The sequence below is a fragment of the Lemur catta genome, chromosome 19, assembly GCF_020740605.2.
Source record: "Lemur catta isolate mLemCat1 chromosome 19, mLemCat1.pri, whole genome shotgun sequence".
In the NCBI taxonomy this organism is placed as follows: domain Eukaryota; kingdom Metazoa; phylum Chordata; class Mammalia; order Primates; family Lemuridae; genus Lemur; species Lemur catta.
The window spans coordinates 1,370,019-1,376,018 of NC_059146.1; positions in this window are offsets into that span (position 1 = coordinate 1,370,019).

The window sequence follows — 6,000 nt, forward strand, 5'->3', positions numbered from 1 at the left end:
CCTCATTAATTTCATAAGATCAGAGACAATGACTGTCACTTTATATATTATTTCTAGCTATTGGTTCTGTATTATTGCATTAAAGCTAATTTTACTCACTTAGCTACATACAAAATGTGACCACAGAAGTATTCCACAGGAAACATTTATGACCTAAATAATTCAAGCAGCAGAAGAATTTAGATTGCTTAGTTTCCTTTAAATAATTTAGGAGCGGCACTTCGGGGCACTGAATAATCCACCCATAAATTGAGGAACAAAATTATGGTGCATAATTTTTGATATTTAAGTCTTAGAGATCTTTTCTGTTTCATTCCAGAATAAGGAATCTGAAAAAGAATTGTTTTAAAAGCAATGGGTTATGCATAGACTCTTAAAATAATCAGCTCCTAGCAGCTTATCAGTGCTGCTTAGAATAAGTGCTCTGCAAGGAGCTAAAAGATTATAGCCCAATATAAGGCCCAGCTGGAGTGAAGCCTTATTTTACTTTTCCCGCAAGGCTGAGATCACATAAATCATTTTCTTTTTTTAGGCACTGTATATTTAGTTTGTAAAGAATCATCACTGTGCTCTTGCATGTTTGGTATACGGCTATTAAAAGAAATTAGTCCTTTGGCAATTAAAAGTGTTTTCAGTTTTAGGAGACTAGATTAAGTTGTCTACAGGTAAACTAGAGTCATGATAAAGCTTTTGGTGTTAAATATTTCAAACACCTTATCAGATATGTGGATAACGAATTCATATGGTTTATCTCTGCTGTAGCTGGAATGTGTTCCCCAAAGTTGATGTGTTAGAAACTTAATTCCAAATGCAACAATGTTGAGAGGTGGGACCTTGAAGAAGTGCTTCGGTCATGAAGGCAGAGCCCTCGTGAATGGATTATGTCACTATCTGGGGAATGGTTTCATTAGCGATAAAGTAGTTTTTTTAAGAAAAGGGAATTAATTCAGCCCTCTCTTCCTCTCTCTTGCCATGTGATGCCTTCCTCCATGTTACGATGTAGCAAGAAAGCCCTCACCAGACACGGGCCCTCGGCCTTGGACTTCCCAGCCTCAAGAACCATGAGCCAAATACATTTCTGTTCCTTATAAACTACCCAGTCTGTGGTATTCTGTTATAGCAGCCCAGAGATGACTAAGACAGAAAATTGGTGCTTGAGACATGGGGCTGTCACTATAACAAATATAGATGGCCCTCGACTCATGATGGTTACATTTATAATTTTTCAGCTTTATGATGATGAAAAATGATATGCATTCAGTAGAAACTGTGCGTTGAGTACCAATAAAACCATTCTGTTTTTCACTTTCAGTATAGTGTTCAATAAATTATATGGGATAGTCAACTTTTATCATAAAATAGACTTTGTGATAGATGATTTTGCCCAGCTCTAGGCTAATGTAAGTGTTCTGAGCACACTTAAGGCAGGCTAGGCTAAGCCATGATGATCAGTAAGTTAGGTGTATTAAATGCAATTTTTACATCGTTTTTACTTACAGTTTAGATATAGGGTCTTGCTCTATTGCCCAGGCTGGGGTGCAGTGGCATGATCATAGTGCACTGCAGTCTCGAAATCCTGGGCTCAAGTGATCCTCCCACTCAGCCTCCCCCGTAGCTGGGTCTACAGGAGTGTACCACCATACCCGGATAATTAAAAAAAAATTTTTTTTTAGAGACAGGGTCTTGCTCTGTTGCCCAGGCTGATCTCCAACTCCTGGCCTCATGCTATCCTCCTGCCTCAGCCTCCTGAGTCACTGAATTATAGGCATGAGACACCATGCCTGGCTTAAATGTATTTTTGATTTATGACATTTTAAATTTATGATGGGGCCACATCACCATAAATGGAGCATTAAGGACAATTCTGGTGAGAGCTTGTTGTCAAAACCGCAAAGGGATTTCAGCCTAGGTCCAATTATTGCACAAAGATCCAATTATTGAGGCAAGGAGGACTGCCAAGGAAGAAAGGAATTTTTTAATATGACAGACATCTTGTTGGGAGAATGGGGCAAGCTGCTTCGAACTCATCTGCCAGACTAACAGAGGTCATGGGCTTTTAAGGGAGGGGTACGTGCCTTGAGGCAGGTCACAGTGTAGCTAATGAGGGGCTGCCCTGGGGGCAGGTTGTGGGGGACGATGAGTCTTGGGGTCAGGAAGTCTGCCCAGGAGCCTTCAGACTCTCAGCTCCTTTTCTTGCAGAAAATACACCATTTCTGGGAAACAACTCAAAAGGCCAAGTAGTTGGTTAAGGGAGAGGATTATTAAAGACATAATAGGGGTCATTGAAATTTGTTCATGGGGCCAGTTACAGGCTCAGAAGAAGAAAATAACTGTAGGAAAATTCTGACACTTCTTAGAGATTACTTAAGTTGGTGTGGTCAGAATGCTGGTAGAATATGGACAGCAAAGGGTATTAAGATGAGGTCTCAGACGGAACTGAGATACCAGGAGTTGGAGACTAGAGTGAAGGTTGTCGTTCTCCTACGGTTGCAAAGGGCTTGGTGAGATTGTTTTGTCTCCTAGGACTTCGGGGAAGGCAGAATTTAGGAACCATAAACTGGGAGATCTGGAAGACGCAATAACCATGCGGCAAAGTGCTAAAAGTGCCACCTGGCTTGTTTTGTCCTCTTACAGTAAAATAAGAAAAGTAAATGACTTAAAGATGGAACGCATAGTTAAAAGGAAAGCAAAACTTTAAAATTCATCAGCCTGTCATGTCAAGAATAAAGAGACTTGTTTAAGAGAGTAAACTAAGGAGGGGCCAAAAGACTGTTTACTAAAGAGATTAAAACGGGGAGAAGGGATCCAGGTTCTTTTCATCAAGACGAGGAGAGAATGACACCAAAGGTATTTCAGAGATTTTTGAGGCCGGCTGGGACCTTGGGTCAGGGTTTCCGGAGAGGTGCTGCAGGGTCTCAGCATCTGCTCTGTGCCGACCCAGGTCTCTGCCCCCAGGTTTCCGGCACGGCACGTCGTGGCTGTCCCAGCCATGCATCAAGGGGACTCCGGTGCAGCTTGACCGGCCACTCCGGCAGGTACAGGTCCCAAACCTGCGTGGTGCCCATGTGGTGCTAGTTCTGCAGGTGCGCAGTCCCCGGGGGCTGCGGGGCCACGGCCGCCTCCACCCAGGTTTCAAGGGATGTCACAAACAGCGAGGGGTCCTGGCAGAGACCTGCCGCAGGAGCAGAGCCACCACAGAGAGCCGCCTTTTGGGGAGTGGGGCAGCCCCTCAGACCCCAGGACTGCAAGGCTGCCGGCGTGCAGCTCCAGTCTGGAGAGCCGCAGCCGTGAGACTCCAGCCCACGAGAGCTGCGGGGTGGGCTGAGCCCAGCAAAGCCACAGGGTGGGGCTGCCTGAGGCCTTAGGGGCCCAAGCCCTGCCCCAGTGTGCCCAGAAGGTGGGCCATTGAGTCAACGGAGACTATTCTGGGGTCTTAAGATTTAATAGTGTTTTTCCTCTTTGGTTTTGGGCTTACGTGGGATCAGTCACCCCTTTTTTCTTGCATATTTTTTTTTTTTTTTTTTTGGAATGGAAATGCCTATCCTATACCTATCCCTCTGTTGCATTTTGGAAGCAGCTAACTTGTTTAACTTCATAGATTCACAACTAGAGGAAAATTTGCATCAGGATAAATGGTGCCTTGAGTCTCACCCATAAATGATTTAGATGAGACTCGACTTTGGACTTTTGAGTTGATGCCAGAATGAGTTAAGACTTTTGGGGCTACTGAGATGGAATGACTGTATTTTGCATGTGAGAAGGACATGGATTGTGGGGGCCAGGGATGGAATGCTATGTATGGCCTGAATGTGTCCCCCCAAGTTCACCTGTTAGAAATCTAATCTCCAATGTAACAGTGTTGAGAAGAGGTGATTAGTACATGAGGGCTCTGCCACGACGAATGGATGAATGTCATTATTGTGGGGGTCGGTTTGCTATTGCAAGGATGGGTTGCTTATAAAAGTGAGTTCAGCCCTCTCTTTGCCTCTGTTGCCCTGTGATGCCTTCCGCCATGTTATGATGTAGCAAGATGGCCCTTGACCTTGAACTTCCCAGCCTCCAGAATCATGAGCCAAATATATTTCTGTTCATTGTAAATTAGTCAGTTGGTGGCATTCTGCTATAGTAGCACAAAACGAACTTAGACACTCTCCTTGACCAAGCTGATGCAGGCATTTGCTTGCATATTTATGCTAATTGAATTGTTTGGCTTTAAAACACACAACACTCCTTTAACAAAGCATAATTAAAATAAATTTAAGCTTTGAGGATAAAGAACACATTAAATAAACAAATTTACATAATGAAGTGGCTTGGTTTAGAAATTTTACTTTTATAATAAGATTTTGTTGAATGCAGAACAGTAAAATTAAGAGAGATAAGAAAATTAAATACTTATAAGCCTATTACATTTACTAGCTGATTAAGTTTCAGTAATTAAACAGGTAATTTACCATTTCATGACTGTTTATTAAAAATACTTCCATAGAGAACAGTTGCAACTGGTTTTTAAAATTTATTGTGTTTATTGATGTTTTACTTTCTTTGTTGCTACTTTTTATTACAAGCAATATTTTATTTTTAAATGAATTTTAATGAGTTGTAATTTACATACAATAAAATGGACATGTTTCAAAAGTATAGATTGGTGACTTTTGACAACAGTAGACACCTGCCTAATGACCATCTGCAATCTCCATGGCGACAGCACATTTCTTCATCCAGAAAGTTCCCCTGTGACACCCCCCCCACCCTCCACAGCAACTACAGATCTGATGGTTTTTAGTATAGGCTAGTTTTGCTTGTTCCAGAATTTCATATACACAAAATCGCACAGTAATTATTTTTTGTATCTGCCTTATGTCATTAAGCATCATGCCTGTGAGATTCACTGACGTCTTTGCACACATCACTAGTTTGCTCCATTTATTTAGCAAGTAGTGTTATGTTATAGGAATACAGCACAATTTGTTTGTTCACTAACCTCCTGATGGACATTTCAGTTGTTTCCAGCTTTTGGCTTTTGTGATATTTTATTTTATTTAAAGATAATTTTAATTCTGAAATAATGTCAAACTCAGATAAAAGTTAGAAGAATAACACCAAGAATCTAATTTTCCCTGAATCATTAAAGTATTAGTTCACAATGTGGTATTTAATCGCCCCCAATACTCGGTATATAACTTCTATAAATAAGGACATTTCTCTAAAACCCAGAATAACAACCACCAAAATGAACAATGATACATTATCACCATCAAATCCATAGACTCCATTTAGATTTCACCAGATAACCCAAGGATTCAAACCATGACTGTATGTTGCAATATTTTTAATGTTCTTCAGTTAGAAACAGTTCCTCAGTCATTCCTTGCCTTTCACAATCTTACCTTGTAAAATGTCCCTCAATTGGGATTGACCTGATGTTTTTCCATGATTAGAATCGAGTTATGCATTTTTGGCAAGAAGACCAGAGAAGTGATACTGTGTTCTTTTCATCGTATCCTATTAAGAATATACAATTTTAATTTGTCTCATTGCTGGTGATGTTAATTTTGATCACTTGATTAAGGTAGCATCTGCTATGCTTTTCCACTGTAAAATTCCTCATGTGCCCTTTTGTGATTAATAAGTATTTTGTAGGGAGTTACTCTGAGATTCTGTAAATTCCCATTGCTCATCAAATTTTAATCAACTCATTTTAGCATCCCCTATTATGTCTTGGCTAAATTAATATTACTGTGCTGAAATGTGATTTTCTAATTCTGTAATTCCTTCTACGTGTATTAGTTGACATCATGCCAAAAGAAAATACCTTCTCTTATCTGCGCCTAATTATTCATTTATCTATCACAGTAGGGACTCATGGACTGTTATTTTTAAATGATTTTTAATCTGTAGATTGTCCTAAATGTACCCAGTTAGAGGCCCTTTAAGCTAACTTGTTTATTCTTTTGACATGTCTACATCAGTCTTTGAGTACTTTCCTCTTTTTGATAA